The sequence below is a fragment of the Python bivittatus genome, unplaced genomic scaffold (genome assembly GCF_059951505.1).
Source record: "Python bivittatus isolate LINGU-HERP-01145 unplaced genomic scaffold, Pbiv_v1 ctg000580_np1212, whole genome shotgun sequence".
NCBI classification, from domain to species: Eukaryota; Metazoa; Chordata; class Lepidosauria; order Squamata; family Pythonidae; genus Python; species Python bivittatus.
Genome location: NW_028277087.1, coordinates 25962476 through 25988574, shown reverse-complemented (window position 1 = coordinate 25988574; position 26099 = coordinate 25962476). Strand labels below are relative to the sequence as shown.

Genomic DNA, 26099 nt, shown 5'->3' with positions numbered 1-26099 from the left:
ATCTTAGTTTTTTTAATGTTGAGTTTCAAGCCAGCTTCTGCATTCTCCTCTTTCACCCTTATCAAGAAGCTCTTTAGTTCTTCTGCACTTTCTGGCATTAGGGTTGTATCGTCTGCATATCTGAGGTTGTTGATGTTTCTCCCTGCAATCTTAATTCTGGCTTGTGATTCTTCCAGCCTGGCATTTCTCATGATGTACTCTGCATATAAGTTAAATAAGCAGGGTGTCAGGCCTAGCCCAAGGAACTCCTGGAGACCATGTAGGTTCAATCAGCAAGGTTTATTAGCTAGCGCTTATTTACAGAATCTTTTCAGACTGACCAGTAGTTCCCAGGCACAACTCTCTACTATCTTCTGGAATGTTTAGGGATGCGCCAGCTTTCTCCGCTTATCTCCAGAGCGTTGCTCTGGAGACGAAAGCACCGTTTTCACCCCCCTTCCTCCATTCCAGTCCATCACACAGGGTGACAATATAGAGCCTTGTCGTACTCCTTCCCTATTTTGAACCAATTGGTTGTTCCATGACCGGTTCTAACTGTTGCTTCTTGGCCCGCATACAGATTTCTCAGGAAACAGGTAAGGTGGTCTGGTACCCCCATCTCTTTAAGAATTTGCCAGAGTTTGTTGTGATCCACACAATCAAAGGCTTTTGCATAGTCAATGAAGCAGAAGTAGATGTTTTTCTGGAACTCTTGTGCTTTCATGATCCAACGAATGTTGGCAATTTGATCTCTAGTTCCTCTGCCTCTTCAAAACCCACTTTCTACATCTGGTAGTTCTCGGTTCACGTACTGCTGAAACCTAGCTTGTAGGATTTTGAGCACAGCATGTGAAATGAGCATAATTGTGTGGTAGTTTGAGCATTCTTTGGTATTGCCCTTCTTTGGAATTGGAACATAAACTGACCTTTTCCAATCCCATGGCCACTGTTGAGTTTTCCAAACTTGTTGGCATATTGAGTGCAGCACTAACGGCATCATCGTTTAGTATTTTAAATAACTCAGCTGGAATACTGGCATCTCTGCTAGCTTTGTTGTTAGTAATGCTTCCTGAGGCCCACTTGACTTCGCTCTCTAGGATGTCCGGCTCAAGGTCAGCAACCACACCAACGTGGACATCAGGGACATTAAGATCGTTCTTGTATAGTTCTTCTGTGTATTCTTGCCACCTCTTAATCTCTTCTGCTTCTGTTAGGTCCCTGCCTTTTTTGTCCTTTATCATGCCTATCTTTGCACAAAACGTTCCCTTGATATCTCCAATTTTCTTGAAGAGATCTCTAGATCTCTTTTAAATATACACCCAATATATTTATTTCTTTTTAAAATTGTATCCTGATCTTTTAAGATGTATGCAGTCCTTCAAGTGTCTTAATCATGAAAACTGGTACAAAATTAACATCACTGAAAAGAAGAGAAAATTGGTGAAAGAAAATTATCTAATCAAAATAGGAAATGACAGATCACATGTTGAGGTACAATGTACACAGGTGGTGGAATGAATGTCTTCCTAAACCAAAGGCTTTAATCAACATGCAAAAGGTCACCAAAGAGGGGGTGCTAGTCTCCCACCTGGGGACTTGCACCATTTAGGTGTAGCCATTGAGAAGGCCATTTCCCTCCACCAATCATTCCTCTACCCAAGTTGGGGGTTCCCCCACTGAATCTTGAGGGAGGTTTACAGGCAAGGGAAGACAGAATTATGCTGGAACAAAAAAAAAAAAAAAAGCCATCTTAATGCCAATAAGATTTCCTGAGTGAGCTACTACTCTTGCCTTTAGCCACCATCTTGCCCTTTTCCCTTGGGCAACATCCATGCAGAATCTGGAGGGATAAGTCAGCTGAATCTGCAATTCATACTCTCCTTGCTCCTACATCTGATCACATTCTTAGCATAGCCAGATAAACAGGCAGTCACAAGAAGGAAGAGAGGAACTAGTTTGGATGATAACCTTAGCAGTTATGCTATAATGCCAGTCAAGGTAATATATGTTTTGGAGGAAATATTTGTGTGTTTATATGGCAGATATGTCAGTTTGTCCAACAGGGATACATGTTCCTGGCTCTAGTATAATTTCATATGTGGTTAAAAGTCCATAGATATTGCAGCTTTTTTATTGTCAAATGTCAGGTGGAACATTAGCCTGTTTCTTTTCATGGCATTGTCCATTGATGCTTCAATAAAAATAATGTTTTGGGAACCCAGAGACTGAAAAGTACAGCTTTAGAAGGAACCAACACTACTGGATCAAATCGTATTTATGTAACTGAGCTAGAATTAACTAGTGCAGGCCAGATTCTAAATCAGCAGGACATGAGAAGAATATGAACTTCCTAAAGACCAACTGAATTTTTCAAAAAACTCATGATGAGAAGAATGGAAAAAAGGGTGGAGAGACCTAACTTGCCCAAAACTAACAGATGGGAAAATATTGCTCCTGGAGATTGTATATTCACTACAGTCATGGAGACTCTGTACTGTAAAATTACTCTGCTGAAAAAGTAGAGTACTGTGGCATGACATGATCAGGATTGTCAAGAGCCTAAGATGATTTGGATGTTCGTAAAGCAACCGTTTCCAATCTAGCACCTTCCAGTTGTGTTGGAATGATAATTTCCAGAATTCCCTAGTCCAAAAGACAAAATATGCAACCTGTACTGTTTCTGCGTGCCACAGCAGAATCCTGGCTGGACCTCTTAGATCTTTATCCAGGAAATGATCTCCTAAATGCATGTAATATCAAAAAACATTTTGGCTACAGAAAAAAAAAAATGCAAATAGGAGTACTTGCAAGCTAGAAGGGATGAGCTAAAATGACATATTCCTGCCAAAAACAGCAACTAAGAAACTTTGAAGAATGGTAATTCCACACTCTGCAACCCAGCAATAGATATACTGCTTGTGAAAGAAGAGATTATGCACTGCAAACCCAAATCTTCCTTTGCTTGTTCATTCTTGGATTGACCATAATTTTACTTTGTTTATAAACTGTATACAGTATAAATCATGAACCATGCCAGACAGCCATTTGATTCATCCATCGTGATCTGAAGTTGAGGAATTCGGGGATTTTTTTCCCTGCGTGATTGCAGACAACTCCACTCCATTTCATCTCCATTTCATTTCATTTACATTAAGGGATTTTTTTTCCTAACACATTCTTACTCCACCCCTGGCAGATGCCCAGACAAGAGTCAGAAGCCATGGTTCATGTGTAGCTAGGGAGGTCAATCACAAATCTGATGTAATTTGGCAGACTCTTAGTTTGAAATGGTTTGAAGTGGAAGAATCAAGCACATATCCAAAACCACAATAGATTTAATTTAAAAAGAAAAACAAAATGCCGCTAATCTATTTTGCTCCTGATAATATACGTCCATTTGTAACTCTTCATTATTTTTAAAATTTTCATACCATCCTCGTAGAACAAGATACAATTAGGCTAGAGATGAAAGGGTGGGGGATGGAAAAATGAGGATGGGTTGACAAGAGAAGGGAACTTGTGGATTTTGTTCTTTCTTTTTTCCCCATGGATTTTTTTCAATGTTTCCAGTAACAAAAACTGCATCTCAGACAACATATAAATAAAGCTCAAAAATTAATAAGAGTTTATTAGAATATTATTTGTCATTGTTGCTGATGATTTTTTTAACCAGCCCAATAACTAGAGAACTTTGAGATGATACATGTTGTTTAAAACATTTACTTGTTTATTTATTTAGAAAATATATATGCTGCCTTAACAGCTTTGCGCACCTTTCAAAATACAGTAAAAACATCCATTAAAAAATAATGATAATACACATGAAGTACAAAAACAGTGACATTAAATGACCATTTAATGAAAAAGATGTACTGTATGTTTTGAGCCCACTCCTCAGCTGTAGAAAGGGAGGACTGGCTTTGACTCCAATAGCAATTTATTCCATAATATGGGCCCTGCCATGGACAATGTCCAACTGGTTGTTCACACCAAACATATACATGGCAGGACCTGCAATAGGTGTTCCATTCATGACCTGAGAGGGCAGGTAGACTGTACAGAATGAGGCAGTCCTATTTTGGCCCAAGCAGCATTAGCTTTATATACATCAAAAGCTACTTCAATTGAGTTTGGAAGGCAATCAGCATCCAGCCAAGGTGTTTCAGCAAGGGATTGTGAGAGTGGGAGCTCAAGGTAGCCCCGTTTATCATTTCTGCTGCCACATTCTGGGCCACTTGCAATTTCCAAATCAACTTCAAGGGTCACCCCATACAGAGTATATTACAATAATTTAGGCTTGAGGTTACAAGCACACAAATTACCAAATCTCAGTCTCTCTTCTCCAGAATGGAAACAGGAAGAGGTGGTGTAGCAGTAAACCAGTGGCTGTAGCTTCTCTTACAGGTAGTCCTCAACTTACAACCATTCATTCAATGATCATTCACAGTTATGACAGTGCTGAATGAATTGTGGTTATGACTGGTCCTCAGAGTTACGGCTGTCCCAGCACCCTTGTGGTCACATAACTGCAATTTGGGTGCTTGGCAACATGTTCACACTTACGACCCATTGCCAAGAACCCCAAGATCACATGATCACTATTTGCAACCTTCCCTGCCAGCTTCCCCAGAAAGTCAATGGGGATTGCCATCAGGGAAGGTCGCAAATCACTGAGGTAAGTCTCCCCCACCCGCGCACCCTCCCCGACCCACGTGGCACCCCTCACACACCCCCATGCACCCTCCCCTGCACCCCATGTATCCCCTCACTCCCTCGCCCACCCGTCAGTAAATACTTACTTGCCTGCCAGTCTGGGACTTGCAACTTCCTGCTGGTTCCCACTGATTTTGGTTGTGAGAAGCTGGCAGGATGTTGCCTCACCTAACAACCATAGGATTCAGTTAACGACGGCAACTGGGACTGCAGGGATTGCTATCACTAAGCGATGCAGTTGCACTTTACAACCACATCGCTTAGCAACAGAAATTCCAGTTCCAATTGTTGTTTTAAGTCAAGGACTACATGCATTTCAGTTCTCTGCTATGCTATTTGTGCAATTTCTTTTAGAAAAACTTCAAAAAGTAGTCACAGCACTGTAACTCTCTATTGGATGTCTCTTCCGTACCTTACTTGTTCCTATGAAAGTCAGTGATATAGTGGTTAAACGTTAGACTATTTTTATTTTATTTATTTATATTTCAAATTTGTCACTGCCCCTCTCACTGTGGAGTAACTCTGGGAGGTTTACAGTAAAAATATAATAGACATTAATTAAAATAGACAAATATTAATTAATTAATTAATTAAAATATGCTAAAAACAAACTTCCTTTATAATACTTCCAAGAGGCTGATGTTAATTACATGTTAATAAACTCAGGGAGCATCGTCAAGGCACCAGCCATCCCCACGGTCGATTGTATCTTTCCTCACCCCATGCAAGTTGGCAGAACCAAGTCTTCAATTCCCTCTGAAAAATTGGGAGGGTAGCGGCCTGCCTCACCTCTGCAGGGAGAGTATTCCATAGGACGGAGGCAACAGCAGAGAAGGCTCTCCTCTTAGGACCTGCCAGTCGACATTCTCTCACTGACAGGATCTGCAAATGCCTTCTCTGCCAGACCGGGTGGGACGGGTCAATGTAATGGGGATGAGATGGTCCCTCAGGTAACCTGGACCCATGCCATGTAGGGCTTTAAAGGTGATAACCAACACCTTGAATTGGACCTGGAAACAAACTGGAACCCAATGCAGCTCCCACAGCAAAGGTATTACATGTGCCATCCTTGGGGCACCCAAGGTTGCCCGCACGGCTGCATTTTGAACTAGCTGTAGCTTCCGGATACACTTCAAAGAATAGCCCCATGTAGGGCACATTGCAATAGTCTAAACAAGAGTTGACCAGGCTGTGAGTGACAGACTGGAGGGACTTCTGATCCAGGAAGGGGCATAACTGGCACACAGCATGAAGTTGCCCAAAGGCCCTCCTGGCCAGGACTACCACCTGCTCCTCGAGCAGGAGTCGTGAGTCCAGGAGAACCCCCAGATTATGCACCAGGTCTATCTGGGGCAGTGCAACCCCATCAAGAACCAAAGATGGTAAACCCCCAGATACAGAGGAGCATCCAACCCACAGCCACTCCATCTTACCAGGGTTCAGCTGAAGCCTGTTGTTCGCCATCCAGACTCCTACAGCCTTCAGGCACTGTGAAAGGGTGGTCACAGCATCACTCAAATCACCCAGGATGGAGATGTATATATTGGGCATCCTCTGCATATTGATGTTACCTCATCCTGTGGTGCCGGATGATCTCATCCAGTGGTTTCATATAAATGTTAAAAAGGAGCAGCGAGAGTACTGAACTCTGCGGTACCCCACAATAGAGGGGCCGTGGGCTGGACCTCTTGCTCCCAATCAACACCGATTGGTACCGACCTTAGAGGAAGGAAGTGAACCAGCACAAAAATGTGCTGCCCATGCCCAACTCCCTAAGTCAGCCCAAAAGGATACCATGGTTGATGGTATCGAAAGCCACTGAGAGGTCAAGAAGAGCAAGGATGGATGCACTACCCTCATCCCGCTTCCACCAGAGATCATCCATGATGGTTGAGAGGCCCGATTTCAAGTCCAGCTTCACTCATGGAAACTAACCATGAGTGAGTTGGGTGAGGAACTCTCCTTAGCTCAACCCATCCAACATGGTTGTGAGGATAAAATTGGAGGAAGGGATACCATTTATATCATCTTGAGCTCATGGAGAATTCTGTTGATTATGGTGAAGACAAACTGAATAAATAAATGAAAGGAAGACAGGGTATAAATGCAACATACAAACAAACAAAAGGATGGGCTGGGTGAAAGTTTTCTGAACTAATTTTTTTCAGTAATCCATTTGTCTTTAAAAATATCCATGTGGCTTTAATGCTTTTAGACCTTTGAACAAGCATGAAATAAACTTTTGTTACTGCAAAAAGAAAAAAAACATGATGGCATACCTATTGTTCCTTGGGTATGTGTTTTGGGGAGGTGGGGAAAAGCAGAAAAGGGAATATCTTTATCACTTAAAACAATTTTTTTTTATTGATTCCATTCAAATAAGTCTTCATTATAGCTCGACATGAGCCTTGGGGCAAATCTTGTTGAGTCAGTATGCTTCCTCCACACAAATCCCATTGTATGATGACATTTAGCATGTACTCAAAAAGCTTTTTTGCTTTTCATGCAAAAGTTATTAAGTTTAAAGTGGATTTCCAGAAACTCTGGATACACTTGGGAAATATTCTTGTCTGCAAACTTGGAAAATCACTATCAGGCAATTAGATGATAGTCAATGAGATGTCTCAATGGTCCAATTAACATACAGCAGGCACTTCAGGTTAGAGAAGCTATGCTCCTCTAGAAGTTGCTGAACTATTATTCCCTTCGTCCTTCATCAGTGGCCATGTTAGCTGGGATGCTAAGAATTATACTTCAGCAATATCTGCAAGGCCACAGATACCTCACTCCTGGAAGGGCCACAGCTGAGGGGTAGAAAAACTTCTGCTAGCCAATGTTCCAACCTAGGGAAACTTCTATATTTAAGGCTGGGAAAGATCCATGTCTTCTGAAGCCTTAAAGAGCTACAGCAGTCTGCTCTAAAGACTAGAGCAGTCTCTAACTAGGTGCCTCCAAATGTGATAGAGGCTATGGATGCCCTCCCTGCAAGAAGTCAGAGGAGTTGACACTCTAATAATGCCATTCTAAGCCAACTCACATTGGAACAGCATGCCCCCTCAGATTAGGCTGGCCCCTGCCATGTTGCTCTTCAGGAAACTGTTGAAGACAGTCTCCTTTTTAGAGCATTTGGACACGATATAATTCGGATAGGAACAGATTCTGTTTTAATCATTTTTGTGGATGTTTTTAGTTCAGTATATTATAATAAATGAAAAATACTCTTGCACTGAGATATGTTATTTCCTGGGGGAACAGTTAAAAAGTAGATAAATAAAAGCAACCTGCTAAATTAAGCAAAAGAGCACCTAGTCTAGCATAGTATTTCATGCAATGGTCAACATGATAATCTGGGAAATCCCCAAATACCCTGTATACCACTTAGAACTAATCCTTGGGTGAACATGGGGAAAAAATAGGGCTAACACATTTGGGCTGCAGAAATCCAAGTGACCACTAGACGGGAGCAGATATTTTGGTAGCCCTAACAAAAAATGTAATTGAATTGGGAGTAAGGTAGAACTCCCCAAAAGTAAACTATGCCAATAAAAAAAATATGAAGCTTACAACTGAGAGTGAATAAGAGACATAATCTAAAACCTTTTGTCAGAATCCTCGCAAAGTATTAATCACGCTAATTATTGGCTTGGCTTTTTCTTCACTTGCTTTTTCACTTGCTTCGGTTCTGCCATTAAAGGACATGGGGGGAGGGATGGAAGATTATGGGAAGATGAATGGAGGAACAGACCATTGGAGGCAGATGGGCCCTTATCACAGGCAATGGAATGCTCAAGGTCGTACCAATGGGAGAATGTGAGAAGACTAGGGCATCAGGGGGGTGAGGGGGGAAGGAGGAAAAAAGGTAAAAGCAACTTTTGGCACACGCGGGCTCAGTCTTAGCAATGCTTTGGATCTGTACACTTATTCTCAATAAATGAACTTTCTTTTGCTGTCATGAATGGTTGCCAGGAGAGTTACTGCAATTGGGAGATGTAGGTGTCAGGTCATTATACCTTTAAAATACAAATATGCAGAAGGTAGCTGGAAATTCCATTCCTCTTTTTTGCTACTCTTCTTCACACAACCAGAGAAACAGGTTCTTGCTTCTTTTTATCCATGGATCTTTGCCTTAGAGATCATTTACTGTAGCATTTCACTATGTCAGGAAACAGACACAGTGACTGAGTACACCCATCATGCTCAACTCTATTTGGCTAAGTTATAAATTCTGTGAAACCATCCATTGTAAGCTTCTGCTTATGGCTTAGCATTCTGGCTAAACCAAAACTAAAGCTAAAGAACCACAGTATGGCTCATCATGATAAGCCTAACACAAATAATTGTAATAATGTTCACCCAGAGTCACCTTAAGTTAAACAAAGAGGCAAGCCATAGGTGCACAGGTAGTCTATAGACTGGCAAGAGCTTTTTTCCCTTTTAGCTAATGCTGCTGCTCTTCAAGATGATTGAAATATCCTCCCTCTGCCCCAACATTATGTCGAAAGTTTCATTTCAACATAAAGTGATTAGACTAAAAGCAAGGAGACCCAATTCTAGTGTACCCTCAGCCATGGGAGCTCATTGGATGACCCTGGGCCAGTCACTTTCTCTCAGCCTGCCCTATTTCACAGGGTTGTTGATATAGGGAAAAATAGAAGGGAGCACTACTGGATGCCTCTGAAGGAAAGGAGAGGTACAAAATAAATATAGATTCATCCTGACCTCCAGTGGCAAGGTGATCTCTATTAAGAAAGGGAAGGCTTGGAGGTGGCTCCTCCTCCTCCTCCTCCTCCTCCAAAAGAATTATTATAAAATAGTAGCCGTAACACTGATAATGTATCACAGCAGCATAGTTGAAAGATAAATATAATCTGGAAAATTGCATAAATATTGCCTGTTCAGCAAGTCCTCTTTCTAAAAAGCAAGCTGTTGCTTTGGAGTCCATGATAATGTGGAGTCCATATACTATGAAGATTAAAGGGGACCCTATCCCAATAAAAGTGTCTGATTTACCTTCTACAATTAACCTATGGAATTTGTTGCAGTAGGTGTGATAACGATCACAACTTTAGTTGACTTAAAAGAAGACTGGACAAATGTATAAGGTTTACGTTTTCAATAGCCGGTAATCTTGATGGCTATATTGTTGCCTCCAGAATCACTGGGGGTAGACCTTTAATATCAGTTCTAGGGATAAACAGTGGAAATGGACTATCACCCTCCTGTCCATGTTTGTGAGCTTCCAAATGAACCTAGCTGGGTATTATGTGAGACACAATGCTGAATCCAGCAGGTTTTCTATGTTCTTATGTCCTTTTATTGAGTTAGAATTCTGAGTTTATTTTTCTACAGGGGAATTATCCAAACAAAGTCCATCTCTTTACTCCAACAGATCTGCCACGTACTTCCAGTGTGTTGTTGCTTCTAATCTAATGGCTAACAAGAGAAAATTTATTAGCCCCTTATGACTGTTTTTAAAATGTGGGTCTTTTACAACAGAGAAAAGAAATAAGTCATCACAATAAATAGCTTTCCTCTTTTATGTTTCCCCTGAAAAACATAGGGCCAAAATGTCACAACAAAAAGGCATTCAAGCCACATGTCATAATATAGCTTTTCATTTTTTTCCCCGGCAACACAGAGCAGCATTTCATGTATGTGTCGGTGAAAAGGGTCCATGACCTTGCTGACAGAGTTAATATCAGCCTGACAGTGTTAAATTCCTCCCTTTTCCTCTGGGTACATCAGTGTCGAAATTCAGCCACAATAGAAAAGCCTGAGAAACAAGACAGGCTGCAATAGGAAACCAAATGCTGTCTAGGGAAAAACCCATCTCCTCCAAGGGAAAAGGCATGACTCACTCTTGAAATGTTAACCACAGATTTAAAAAGAAAGCAGTTTTAAGGAAATCATGTGACTTTTTTGAATGCTTTCTTAATTATGGTGTGTTTCAAGTTCTATCAATTTCTGTTAACCTCCAGATCACCTCCCCATCTTTCTCCCTGAATATTGAAGGAGGGGAGATAGATCAAGCCCTAGGCCCCTGAGGTGTGGGGTACCTCATTGCTCAGGTCTTTCACTGCTACTCTTTAATATCTACACAAGACCACGGGGAAAGGCAGCACAGGGCACAGTATCGTCAATATGCTGATGATACCAGTTATACATCTCCACCCCAGGTTGGCCAAGTGATGCTATCCCAGTACTGGCCCAATGGCTGGGGCTGTAAGATCTGGATGGAGAAAAACCAGCTTTGATTCAACCTGAGCAAGACAAAGTGGCTCTGGGTTTTTGGGCCCTGGGTCTGGTGAAGTGTCATCTCTGACTCTTGCCAGGGTAGCACTCTCCTTTAACAGAGCTGGTGCGTAACTTAGGGGTTCTCCTGACTCATGACTCCTGCTCAAGGAGCAGGTGGCAGCCATTGCTAGGGGAACCTTTGCACATATTCATTTTCTGCACCTATTGCGGCCTTTCCTAGACTGTGAAGCCTTACAGTCATTCACACCCTGGTCACTTCCCACTGGATTACTGCAACTCACTCTACATGGAGCTGCCCTTGAAGACCATGAGTTTTTTTTTATTATGGTTGTTTTTTATTGTTTTTCTTGTCTTGTGAGCCGCCCAGGATTGTGGTCCATAATATGGGTCCTATAAAAGTCTTTTAAATAAATAAATGTCACATTTCCCAACCCTACAAATAAACTGGAATGTGATTATTAGTCGATATTCACATACTTCTGAATTTTGCAATTGGTTCTTGAATAAAAAGTGTAAAAAATGCACTGTTATGAAAGAAGTTATACACACACACACACACACACACATCATTTAACTGTGGAGGATGTGTAGTTTGGCCCTTTTAAAAACTCTGGTCCAGCTTCTGGGCAAGATGGTCAATTAATGACTTTAGCTCTACTGTATAGGAAATATTGATTTGACAGCTGGCTTTAGTCACTGATGAGTTCATTATATGATTTAGTTATGTGCTGCTTTCTGTCTTTCTTTTTTCTGAAATATGGTTATTTGATTGGATAGTTGATTTGTAATGCTACTGACAACTCTGATCTCTTTGTAAAGATAAAATAGGATCAAACTTGTTGGAAATAAGCAGAAAACCATGTAAGATCAAATCAATATTGATATAAGAAAAAGCTTGGAAGGTAAATTAAGAAGAGCAAAGGAAGTCATGCTAGCCACTCAAAAGGAACCAGCCACATGGTGCCTCCTGGGGGTCGATGTAACTGAAACCACCACACAGGATACATACTGCGTAAAAATAGAGAGGGCCTATCAAACCCCTACCTAGGGGCATGACATAATGTAACACCTATCTCTCTCTCTGCTCTGAGAGCTTAAGGGAAGATGGACTGTATATACCATTCTGCTAGCTACCTAAAAAAAAGAAGCATGACTCAGGAAATTAGTCATGCTGGTAGTAAGGGCTATATTAAGGACACTGCAGCTTCACTAAATCTTTGTGGCAATCAATATTCTACCCTCTACCTCTTATGACCTGATTGGTATGCTGCTTTGAATTCCTCGGATTACCTAGGTGAACTTTGGACTAGAACCTGACCATTCTCTTGGATCATTTCTGAACTGGCATTCTGTCTCTTTGGACTATCTGAAAAGTAAGCTTTCAAGTTTTCATTCTCAAAGCCAAAAGCTCCCAGCTTGCAAGTTAAGGATTTACAACTGCAATAAATACCTTAAGTTTGCATCAGAAACTGGGGTTTGTGTGTGTGTGTGTGTGTGTGTGTGTGTGTGTGTGCGCGCGTGCGCAACTGGCAGTATAGAACAATCTCCACCACTTACCATTACTTTATTGGAAAGACTGGAGCACTCTGCAGGGGGAAGGGCATAATAATATAATAATATTGCATTAGCTGTTAGAAGCTGTTCAGTCAGGATTTCTAAAGAAGATACTTCTGGTTCTATGATGCATTCCAAACCCAATTCTTTTGGCTGAGGCTAGAATGGCATCAATTAAAACTTGAATGCAGATAACATAAGTTAGCGATTGATTCATATTAACTTTCAACCCAAGTAGTTTGGATTCTCTGACTCTTCAAATACATTTCAGCCTTCTTGGTAGAAATCGTTTAGTTGTACCCTAGGTTATTGTGGACATTGACCTAATGAACTGATCTCAACGGGTTTTCACAGGCCAAATCATTCTTTAAGCAATGTACCAAAGATATTGACTCCTAAATGGTTTCAGCCAGATTTCATCTTACTTTATCCCAATGAGACCAGATCTGCTATGGGGGGGTCAAAAAAGTCAAGATGGCAGCCATAATCATGTGATCAAAGCCCTGTCCCCTTTTTACATGGATTGTGATGCATGTAAAAAGGGGTGGGGCTTTGACCAAATGGTTATGGCCATCATGTTGACTTTTCTGATTGCCTCCATGTGGTCATGCCTCAAGGTGTTGCATCTGACCTTTCTTTCTTTAATATTGCATCCAAAAATGCCATACATTGATCTGCTGTAATGCTCTTCCATCTCTTTTTTGGGAAGGCAGGTTCTGCAACATTTCTAAAGACAGAGATTCCAAAAGAGAAACATCTCTATCCACGTGGTGATAGGGACATCAAAATACTGAGTCATATCCTGCTGTGCTACCTCTTTTATAGAAATATTCAGGTTATATATTTTCCCCTAACCATAACCCAAAGTTTAGGCAAGACTGAGGATGACCACCTCAATCCTCTATTAGCTGACCAGGAAGTGGAGATCTCAGGTAGTGTAGCTTGGTTCTGTACACTGGCTATGGTGGAACATAAATGATTGCTTCAAGTGGGGTAAATCTAAATATTGTTTATATTGATATAATTTTATGTGTGCGCCTTGGAATATTATTTTAATTATGTGTTATTTCGATAGCTTTTTTGTCATTTTATTTTTAAGTTACTCTGGTTGTAATGTTATAACTTAGACAACTATTATATTAGCAACCATGTTGTAAGGCTAAGAAAGCAAGATGCCAATAAAGAAAGCGGATGTCTTAGCCAGAGTTTTGTGTGCATCCAAATACCACCATCTAGTGGAAAGATTTTAATTTTGGCTGACTGTATAATCCACATAGAAAGAGTAATCACCTTGAACCCAGGCACTAAGAAAGGATCCTTCAAAGTAGCTAGAAAAAGTGGTTCATTGCCTCTGGAGAAAATAAGGCTGCCAGATTTATCTGTTTTCTTCTTACCCTGCCACATGATTCTTTCTCTGGATCTAGGTATTACAGAAAAGCCAGGGTGGCATTGAAATTAAAGTGTTGGATCTGGTCTGCAAAGTCCTAGGTTCAAGTCCACTCTCAGCCATGAAAACTATTTTGGGCAACCTTTGAATCAGTTACTATCTCTTACACAACTTTGCTAAATTGTTGTGGGGAAAAATGGTGAAGGAAGTACAATGTATGCTACCTGACTCCTAGAGAAAAGGCAGAACATAAATCTAAAAAAGTAACAAGCAAACAAAATGTGGGACTTCCAACCAAGGGAACAATCCCACCTTTGTTCCTTCTCTTACTTCTCCCATCTCAGTGCAGTGATATTAACTGTGATATGTGACTGTGAAGAATATACCAACCCAATGACTGGGGGAATTTAGCTGACAGAGCTCTGGAGCCCCCCTTGGGCAAAAACTAGAATGAGCAAGAACATTACAAAAGATGCTGGTTATCACTCAGTAGAGTAAAATTCAGTGAGATTTGGGGGCGGGGGACACTGTTTGCTTTGTTTCTGCTCTTTCATGTTTGGGCCATCATGTAAGATTGCATGACGACACAAAGGTTGCCAGCCCCTTTTGATTTAGATCAATCTGCATGTCCCTAGAGCTAACTCCGGCATCCAGCTCTCATGTCATCAGCTTCTTTTTGCTCTCATGCTACTCTCTACTTTACTTGGGCCTGGTATACACAGTAGTGCAGTGCAGAAGAGTGCAAGTTGAGTATGTGGAGAAAACTGCATGTTTTTGCATTTGTTGCAGGTGGAATTCAAAACAGTCAGCTGTACAACATACCTTTTGCTGCAGAAACCTGGCCATCTTCAGACTGCTCCTTATCAGTCATGGCTCCTCAGCTGTGACCAGATGCCTACTTTATATTATGTGCACTTTTTTGTTGCAAGCATATTTTAATTTTAATTTATTTTTACCAGAGGTATACAATCTGAAGTCCTAGGGCACACGGAGCCACACAAGGAACACTTGGGGACCTTCAGATGTTTTCAGTCCCAGCCACTATGGCCAATGACAGGAATTGCAGCACAATGACTTCTAAGGAGTCATAATCTCCCCACCTTATTTTAATGTCACTCAATCAGAAGTCTCATGTTACATTAAGATGCTTTCATCTTTAGTTTTGCTCGGTATTTATGGTTCGATTGCTTGCAGCTTCTTCCCTTTGATCGTCATAAAACCACTTTGGGCCTTAAGACGAAAGGCAAGACAGGTCTTTTTGTGATTGATTTGGATGGTGTTGTTTCTATTTAAAAAGTTCTACTGTTTCTTTAATTCCTCTGGGTTGCGCTAAACCAGGGATGGGCAACCTGCAGATCCAGAGGCATATGCATCTCCAACACCCACTTTTTTCCCCAGGGTCTGGAACCTACTCTCAGTACATCAGTGAATTCTTGTGGCAGAATTATCCAAAGCTAGCAGGATGGGTTTCTACATTTTGAGGTCAGTAACACAGAGACATAGCACAAGCCTTAAAGTAGGTTTAATACAATCTATAAATAAATATCCCCATCCTCCTGCCAAGAAAACAGGGGGAAAAAAATCCTGGTCTCCCATCCACTTTGTATCTGCCCACTGTGGACCTTATCCAAAGGACAGTCCACTTCTGTATGTATGTTTCTTCAAACATTTAGCCAGCAAAATGGCTCATTCAAAGGTCTTGCATGTATATAGAAGCAATTCTTAGAGTGGGATCTGCCACAAAATGTCACAGCAGAGAGGACTCTGCTAAGACCCTCCATTCCACTCTGTCCAAGAAACATTACAGAACAACTGAATATACTCCCTCATCACTGAGCTGTGCTTATAAAAATGGTTGGTTCTGCAAAATCTGGGGTTCCTCTGAGCTTGCCAGTTCCCCCATTTTGTGTATGGATGGTCCCACATTGGCTACAGAGGAACCAACATTCCATCTGAGTTGTTGCTATCAATATATTATGTGTCCTGGAAGCCCCAAGAAATTTCCAAGTTTTTTAAACAGCACCCAGCTGTTTGGCTCCTTCTTGTACTCTGCACCATTTCAAGGAATCAACCATTGGCTATGGAATGCTCTGACACTCCTGTATCCTAATTTGGGGAAAGCTTGTAGAGCTTTTACATGAGGTTACCCTTTCTGTGGTGGCTGAAAAATATCTGTTGTGGACCAGTGGGAAAACTAGATGAAAGAAAGCTGTAAATCTCAAGCACAAAAACAACCCTCCCTTTTTGCAAGATCATTGCTCTGTTTTGAACCATGAGAGGCACAGTATTGATTTAGGGCAAGGGAGTAAGAACTAAACCAAATGACAACATGCTGACTTTTATTTCTGATACCAGCAAGCAATACTAATTGTGATGTGTAATTTCTGGAGAGGAGTTATTAACAAACTTAACCAAGCCCTTTCCACGCTTTTGATTTCAAATATGTCTGCACTGCAATAAATGTAGGCAATATTTAGCAACACATTTTACAGATGGCAGCTCCTAGCTAACCTTAACTGATCTTGAAAAAGCTAATCAGGATCAGACCTGGTTAGTACCGGAATAAGAGACCACCATAACATCCCATGAGTGTTGGTTAGAATGGGAACTTGAAAAAAACTGAAAGAAGGCAAGTCATTTCCATATCATTGCCAAAAGAACAACATGGACATCTCCATGTAATCACTAGGGGTCGAGGTTGACTCAAAGTAGACTATCTTTGCAAGGGTCAGATGTGCTAAGATTAGGAGGACAAGTTATTTTGAGCTCAGTGATGAGAGTACAATCAGGGAAAGCAGATATGTATTCAGGGCACTTCTACATGAGGTCTTTGCAGAATTCAGAAACAGCTCAGGGCCTGCCTAATCTCACAGTGTTGGCTCAGCTGGGAACTGTTAATTTATTGCTAGCTTCACTGTAATGCATATGAAATTGCATCAAAAATCTGATATTTGCTCATGAAGCACTTCAGCTCTGCAAAGTTTGTGGAAAGGTTGTTCCCCATTGGTGGCCTCTTAGTTCTGTTCTCCTCCCCCCCTCTATGTTACGTATCTGGTAGACATGAAATCTATCCAAATGGGGAAGGAGCTGGGTCCCAAATGCTTCTGAGACATTGGTAAGTGGGTAGAAAAGATGGTAATATAGAAGTGTTGTCCAACAGCTCCCAAAATTTATCACTGAGTAAGTAACATCTATCTGAACCATGTTCATTTTTCTAATTTTATAAATTAAAAACATAACCAGTACTTTTACATTTTAATTTCAAATATCAGTGTGAATACACAAAAATAAGCTATTTTATATGAAATCATAATCTGTACAAGCTTTCTCTAATCTGGTACCTTCCAGAGATGTTAGACTTCAATTCCCATTTCTCTAATTAGCACATACTGGAGTTAAAATCCAACAGATTTTGGAGTGTACAGTAATAAATTGAGGAAACCTTGTGCATAAAAGTCACTGAAAGATCACACAGGGAAGGCAGAAAGGAAACAGCAATGGAAGTTTTTGGAGTGAAAGGTAAGGCTATATTTAAAAGCCTACAGGGTCACAGAAAGATTTTCAGACTGGAATTTGACAACCGGACAAGGTAAATGGATTCTCCATGCCCTTACTATGGCCAAAAATCTGATATTGAAACATTGGAAAGATACATTTATGGCCCCATTTATTCAATGGATTGAAAACCGAATTGCACTATGAACAGGTTGCCTACAGACATAGACTTTGTATGGATAAATATAAGGAAATATAGGACTCATTTATAGAAAATACAGTAAGTTAAAAAAACATGGTGGTTATATAAGTGTATTAGAAATATATACGAACTTGAGTAATATTTGCATAAGTATATATAGAATTGTAGCTGTTTACTGTTATAATGATATATCGTACCATGGTTTTTCTTTTTTTCTTTGTTGTATTTTTTCCCTTTTTTGTTAAAGCAGTTTTAAGTGTTTTTTTCCCTTTGACAATTTATATATTTCCATCACAATTATCTTTGTGTTTTGTTTCTTTTCCATTTCTTATTATTTTAGAAGCAATTAAAAATTAATTTTAAAAAATTTCAGACTGGAGCATGTACAGGGAGGGAGTTCATATTATCATGTCTTTAGGTTAGAAAGCACAGACAACAGGAGACTGATCAAGTAACTCTTTGAAATCAACAGAAAAACAAATTACCTGATCATGAACAAATACAATGTTTAAAAATGGACTATGCAACAAATGGAAATATTAAAAGAGCAATGAATGAAAAAAGTAACAGTTCTTTCCTCTTTGCACTACCTTGTCTATATAGAACAACTAGACAACCCATGACCCGTTGGATTCACGTTTCAGAGATATTTCCTTACCTAAACAGAGAAACAGAATGACCATTGGTGGGCAAAAAAGCAGTAGGAGTGGGAGCAATTTCCAACTTCCTGCCAGCTTCCCCATTAACTTTCCTTGTGGGAAGCTGGCAGGGAGCATTGGAAACCAACCAACCAACCAACCAACCAACCAACCAACCAACCTTCCTTCCTTCCTTCCTTCCTTCCTTCCTTCCTTCCTTCCTTCCTTCCTTCCTTCCTTCCTTCCTTCCTTCCTTCCTCTTCTCTCCCTCCCTCCCTGTTCCTTCCTCCTCCCTCCCTTCCTCCCTGTTCCTTCTTTCCTTCATCCCTTCCCTCTGTTCCTTCCTTTCTCCCTCCCTCCCTTGCTTCCTTCCTCCCTCCTCCTCCTTCCTTCCCTCTCCCTCCCTTCCCTCCTTCCCTCCCTTTCTCTTCCTTCCTTCCTTCCTTCCCTCCCTCCTCCTTCCTTCCTCCCTCCCTCTCTCCCCACACCCTCCTTGACCCTCGCTGCAACTCTCACACACCCCCTCACTCCCTCCCCCACCTGGCAGCAGCCACTTACATGCCTGCTGGCCTTGGACTTGCAACTTCCTGCCGTCTTCCCCACTGATTCTGCTTGTGGGAAGCTGGTAGGGAGTGTTGGCAGTGACAACACCAGCCTCCTTGAGAGTAAGCGAGTAAGCCTCACCAACAGGAAGTATTTTCAGATTCAATGCCTGATAAGCTAAAAGGCTGGGGGGGTGCAGGGGGACAAACCAGTAAGACAATGAATTCAACTGATAACCTACAGAAAACAAAAGACCAAAAAAAAAAAAAAAACCCTGTTGCTGGACTTTTCTATTCAGGCCTGTAAAACTTCAGTAATCCTACAAAGAGGGCTGGCCTTAAAACAGCTCGCTTCCCAGGCAGAGGATCAAACCATTCCATCAAACAGGAATGCCAGGTAGAAAGCAAGGGAACTAGCTATTGTAAAGGAAAATGTCTGCAGGTGCAAAAGTCTCCATTCCAGGCTCGCCTGTTGGAGAGAGAAACTGTAAAAAGAGATAAATTGCTGCTCCTCTCTTTAGTTAGCTGTTACAAATAGTTTGACAGATTGAGGCTACAGGGGAGACTGTACAGTATTTTTTTTTAAACCCTGTCCCTGAGAGTTTAAAGGAGCAGATGTGAATGAATTAATTCAGTTTTCCTATTCCTTTGTATATCCAGCAATTGCCTTCTGACACTTGCAACTGTTTGTCTGCTCCCCACCTCTCTACATAAAGGGCTACAGTACCATGTAGAAAGGAAGAGCATCTTCAGCATCTTTTAATTTCCACTAGATGGTGCTTGTGTGTTTTCTCCAGATGATTCTCCAATATATGTGTACAGATTGAACCTCTGCTTGTGGTTGCAGCCTCAATTCTCAGTATATTTGCTACTAGAAGAGACTCAAGAAGCCTGTAAATAGGATACCTATAGGTCTGTCTGCTTCCAATTGTTCTGTGTGTGTGCATGCAGGTGTTCAGAGCTAATCTGCCTATAATCTAAGTGTGCATAAGAATCTGACGTGTAGATCTAAGGCAAGGCTCTCAGCTGCAACCTTACTCTCTTCATCCCTAGATTGTAACACACTGGTTGCAAACAGGTAATGAACAGCTAGTTCCATATTATGGGGTTTGGAAACGGGACCCCAAATAGCCATGTGTTTGCAGGTGCTTGACATGATTTGGCCTCTGCTGGAGGGCAGCAGACACTTCCATGTGCTATGTACACCACCTTGGTCTATGCCATGTTCCATCACACAAGAAGGTTGGGACTGATGTGCCCAGGCCAAGACATGAAGAAAGTACGGGCCAAGAGAGTTGGGAAATCAACACTTTAAGTTTTGAACTCCAGAAATTGGACTAAAGTTGTCATGACTCTAGAACAACTAGCCTGGATGCTTGTTATAAGCGGTACACTTAATCAATACAAATCACCTTTCAAGAAGGTAAGATCATTATTATAAAGATATTAAATGATTCTGATGGTTTCCCCTCTGAAGGGAAATGACTCTTTAAGGCTTAGGTGGGCAACATTTAAGGAAGGGGTAAATCCTCAAATTGGAAAATTACCAATTTTGGGTGGCAAGATTTTCTGTTTAATTTGCATTTTAAAAAGGTAGAAAATAAGGCTTAGTGTGGAAGTTGATGCTAAAAAGAAACCTCAAGTCTTTTTAAAAGGCTGAAATGTTTCAGATTAGTACCCACTGCACTAGTGGGCATACCCTCTACAGTCCTCGGAGGTCAAAATTAAATAGATAGATATATAATTCCCCAGGGCATAAAAATGTTCAGCCATGAATTAAGGGCTGCTCAAGACTCTCCACTGTCTAGGGAAAACAGCTGTAGGAAAACAATATTCTATCCAACAGCAGGCAGTAGATATAAAGCCACCTTGGAATTAGGGCTTCCTTGCCAGAGCCCCAATATGTAGACTACATGGGTAGACAGCACTTTGGGGAGATTAATATTTTGTGACAAAGCAACTTATATCAACCAATACACAATTCACTGTTGGAAAAAGTGTTAGGATAACATTTATCTACAAGAGCTGTCATGTTTTAGCCACACTAGATGATAACCATTATAATTAGGAATTAAGTTTGTTTTTTCTTATGCTTTGATTGCCCCAGTGAACTTCTCATGACTGCGGGATGGAAAATCCCATCCATTCTGTGACCCTCTCCCTACATTTCTTTTCTCAAACTTCTTTCTCCTGTTGGATTTAATTTGAGTCTTAATTGGCCATGGATATAATAGTGCCAGAGTAAAAGAACAAACTGAAAGGAGTTAATTCATGGATTGAGAAACAATTCAGAACCTGTCGGTTGAACATTTTGGGGAAGGGGGTATTTCTTAAAATTAGGGGATCTATCCTAAATTTATAATTGGGGCAAACTCATATTTTCAAAGATAGGTCAGCTAAAGTTTATGATTTGAGTCTATTTCAATAGTCAGAAAGGAAGGAGCCATAAGGGATTCCCAGATGACAATCACCACACCTCTACCTCTGAGTCTTGGCTGATGCCACATTCGAAACCCAGCCAAGCATATTTCCAAAAAGGCAACCCCCCCTTCTGGACCCAGCCACGTCTTGGTGATATATGCCAGGTTGGCCCTCTCATCAATGATTAGATCATGAATGAAGGAAGCCTTATTGCAGGTCGGCCTGGAGTTCAGTAGCAACAGTCGGAGGCCAGGGCCACTGAAGGTCTGCTGACAGGGCATTGGGCTGAGATCAAGAAGGACAACAACTCTATGTTCCCCAAGGGCAGTCCACTCCCTGTCTCCCACTACATCTCCCCATGCCCAACACCACCATGATGTTCTGGCCCGCCTCCTCCTCCCCAATGGTAGCCCAACCCCAGAACCAAGCCCCCTAAGACCCAAGGCTGGTAACCTCCCAGTGTCCTCCTCAGCCACCCCTGGAAGGGGAATCCAGGCACCTTGAAGCACTTTAGCTTCATGAGCTCTCAGTGCCAACAGGATACCCAGCTGCCACCTCCCCACACACTATAAAACACACACACACACTATACAACACATTCAAACATACACACAGGCTCCCTCCCTGCAGCTCCCACCTGCTGGAAGAGGGCTCCCCAGATTCACCCACCAAATTCCTCCCCTGACTCTCACCCAGAGGAGGAAACAGTCCAGTCACAAGGCACTTAAGAAAGAAAGCAGATGGAGCCACATTTCTTCCTTCCTTCTTCCTTTCTGCCTTCTCAGGGCTACTCAGAGAGCAGGCGAAGTGGTCTCCCTGGCGAAGGGGGTCCACAGTAGCCTGCCACTCTACCGTCAGTGTCCAGCAGCAGCATCTGGCAGCAGCACCCCACAGCATCCTGCAGCAGCCCGCCACTCAACCCACCCTTAGCATCTGGCAGCAGGCCAGTCCTCAGCAGCAGCAGTTTTCAATCCTCCAAAAACCAGTCCAAAGCCAGCCCCCAGTCCAAAAGACCACTGCCCAACAGGACAGCACAGTGCAACCAACCAAAAGTGGCTTGGCAGGCACAGCCAGCAAAATATTGCAAAACGCCACCAAACGTGGCAAAACGACAAGCACAGCAAAGCCACCAAATGAAGCAAAGCGAAGAGTGGAGCAAAGCCACCAACACTGCTGTCCTCCAGCATGCCGCTCTCCAGTCCAGTCCAACCCACTCCTGAGCCTCCAGCCTGAACAGCCTGAACCGCTTCCATCCAGGCAAGCGCCTCCAAAATGAAGAAACATCATACAAACACGCCCAAGCCAGAGGACAGCCCGAATGTGGCTCCTTCTCTCTCCGCCATCTTAACCGAAAGTGTAATTCTAATATATCTAACATTTGGGAGGTGAAAGGTCGCAGTGAGTAGAGCTATATGCTATAAAGTGCCAGTTTTAAAGTTCATACGACATACTTTTTTGAGTTTCCTGTCCAGTTTTGCCATCAGTTTTCAGCAATGGTGGTCAAAGGGAAATCCAAGGGCTGCAGAAAACAAAAGGGAGCAGGGGTCACGCTGGCCTGGGGACACACATGCTTCAAAAAGAAAGGGCTTAAAAGCAGAGATTATAGTATGAGCTTGATGAATTCATAAATAAATAAATAAATAAATAAATAAACAAACTATTCCAAAGGTTAACAATTCTTCTTTTTCATAATCTATAAGCTCTTAATAATCCAGGGTTACTATGATTTGGAAGCTGGGTATGTTGCAAAGCCTTATTTGTTTCCCAGCTTCTTCCATCTAAAGCTTCACAAAGTGGGGAATTAAAATAGTGGCAGACTTTTCCATATGTTTATCAGGAAACTGAGCATGTGGGAGCAACAATCAGACCATCTCTTTACTACTCAAGTCAGTTTCAGGAAAAAAAACCTCACATGTGTATTACTGCATGGCAGAGGTCATGTGAACTGGTCTTTACAACTGATTTTCCATGAAATCAAAGACATTTACTATTTAACACGCAGTCCATCAAAGCCACTGTGTGAACAGTACAAGCCCTTTCAATATGCAGAACAACACTCTGTCTCCAGACTCTTCTATAGCTTGGCACTTGATTATGGGAAATAAGATTCTGAATAATGAATGGCCTTGATAAATGTTGGGTACTTATTAAGACACTGGAATTGTCACATCCCACCTCCTGGGTATGGGGAGCTAAGACTAACAATTTGTACTTGCTGTATAATTATACACAAAAGGGAATGACAATTGAGAGTGGTGGAGGAAAGTTGCAAAGAAGCGCCAATATGGCAGGCTGAGGAGCAACTTTTTTTGCAGTGTCAGCCCGACTCCTAAGCGGGAGGAGGCAATTGCTTCAGGCAGCAGATACTGTACTGGTAGTAGAGGGCAGAGATGGAAGTCTCCTATCTCTCCTTCTGAGAATCTTGGTTGTTCTGTTGAAAGCCAGCCCTATGGATGCCACATATGTCCTGAGCTCCCTCCTGCCTCTGATACGATGGAGACCACTGTTCTATTGCCAGGATTGAAGAAAGTTCAGTCATCTGCAATACGCGGACCGAGGAGGAGATGCCCTCTTGTCTTTTGACCCATAAATGAAAATTATGTTGTTGCTTTGAGACAATTGATGCTGCAGTAAGAACAAGTAGTGGTTGCTTGACATGTATCTATGTATTTATAAATCAAGTGTCATGATATATTACAGATTGAGTGTTGCATCTCCTCATCAAGGGATGGAAAAAAACACTTTGTACCTTCTGATTATTTGGATCCTTATGAAGTAGCAGCCCCAGTAAATTTGTAAACCTACTTTTGCCTGGCATACTGCTTTGATTATTAACTAAGTTTCATACTTTTTGAAAAAAGCATTTTAGCTAACCAAAGGAGGTGGGGGCTATGGCCATTCAAAACATTTAAAATCCTGCCTTTAAAATGCCAGGGTGCTCCATTTGTTTGTTTATGCTTTGCCCATTCATTTGCTAGGCTGGATCACAAAGCATTCTTTGTAGTGAATGGCAGAGAAAGGGAATTACCAATTCAGGACTGATTTTCCCTACCAATCCCCAGCAGGAACAAAAGACTCTTTTCAGCATTAGCTGTTCTTTCCAAATATCCACCTAAAAGACAAAGTCTTTTATGTCTAAGTAGGAATTCACAAAGCAAAGGAGAAAAGGATAGCAAGAACTGGGGCTTTGAAGTTCATGTGGGTTTCCCTTCCTACGAGCAATGTTTTTAAAACATGGTTTTATAATTGTTTCCTTTTATAGTTACACATTTACAAGTCAAATATGCATCCTGTAAGTTAGGGATCAGTGTTACTGATGTATAGCTGCTACGGCTGGAAAGGGATAATCTCTGGAAAAAAACAGAGCCATGCAACCTTGGGCTAGCAAAAAATCTTGATGTTTCCTGTTATATGGCCTCTTCTTGTATGCATCATTCCCTCTAATGACAAAGTCAGTAGTGAGCATAGACAAGACTGTAAACAAAATGAGGATGCGCTAAAAAAATCAAGAATGAGATATCAGCTTTGTTCAGGGAGGCCTGTGATTGCAGTATCCATAGGCAAGAAAATATAAGGAAACAAAGGCAAGTATGCATATGCATAGACATGGATACAGAGCTTAATGAGCACTGATTTTAATCAATGGACACAGAATATGGAATGTCTTCTGGGAGAAGATAAACTCCTTGGGAATGGGATGGAATTTTCTGGAAGGGGACATGGCTGAGTGGCCACTGTGGCGACTAGAACAATGAGCGGGGACATTTAACAAAGGAATATTTTATTGCAGATCTTATTTACAATGAACTAGTGATGATTTTAAGTTATAGTAGCTTTGATTGTAACTCAGGCAATGGGACCAACACATTATTTCTGGATATTGAAACAAAGACTGACAAAGATTCCATTATTATCATGGGGTCATGCTTACAAATTTCCTTAAAGCCTGCCACTTAAGAATTCCAGACAATAGTTCCTTTCCTACTCTGCCTTCCATCTTTTTCCTTTTACCCATCATTAACTATTCCCCATCTCTGGGGATTTTGGTGCAGAATGACTCTTGAGCCTCCAGAATTATTTATTCTTTATTATGAATCAACTAATTTACTTTAGGCTGGGTTGGAAGATGAGTGTGTTTTTAAAACTGGAGGAAGAAACATCCATAACCTGCACTATGCTGAGGACACTATAGCTGAAAATGCAAATCATCTGCTGACAGCTAAGGAACAGAGTGAAAAAAAATGGGACTATGATTAAATATAAAGAAGACCAACCTAATAACAGGTACAGCAACCAGTCTTAGAAAAATACACCATAGACTAGCACTTGGTGAGATAGTAATAAAGACCTTGGAAAAGATTTCAGATGCTATGACGTGTCTATATTTACAAAGATGAGAATTGTGCAGGCAATGGTTTTCCCTGTAAAACGCTATGAAAGCAAAAGTGGACTCTGAAGAAGCAGGATGGGGAGAGTATTGATGCTTCTGAACTTTGATGTTGGAGAAGACCCCTGAGAATACCATGATAGTCAAGAAAGCAAAACGAAAAATGGATCATAGAAAAAATCAATACAAAATTCTCACGCGCAGGACAAATGACCAGGCTGAAATGATATTTTGGATATATTATGTGAAGATCCACTTCCCTTGAAAAGTCCATAATGCTGGGAAGGAAAGAAAAGAAGAGGACAACCAGTAGCAAGGTAGATGGAATTGATTACAGTAGCTATGGGGGCACTTGTTGGGAGACATGAAAAGCTAGGTTGGGGACAGATTATTCTGTCATTCTGATCTGATTATTCAGATTATTCTGAATAAGGTCTATTTATGTGGTCACTAAGAATCAACATCAACCTGATGGCATATTATCAATTTACAGGTAGTCCTTGATTAATGACCATTTGTTTACCAA

At 41.3% G+C, this 26099-nt stretch overlaps 1 long non-coding RNA gene across 1 annotated transcript in view; it reads right to left on the bottom strand.

Annotated features, from left to right (window-relative positions):
- LOC112542685 (uncharacterized) overlaps window positions 1-26099 on the bottom strand; it is a 158502-nt gene that overhangs the window by 65156 nt on the left and 67247 nt on the right. Inside the window, exon 7 of the long non-coding RNA XR_015797682.1 lies at window positions 22638-22705. This is a non-coding gene — a long non-coding RNA (uncharacterized LOC112542685). The remainder of the gene's footprint in view (window positions 1-22637; window positions 22706-26099) is intronic.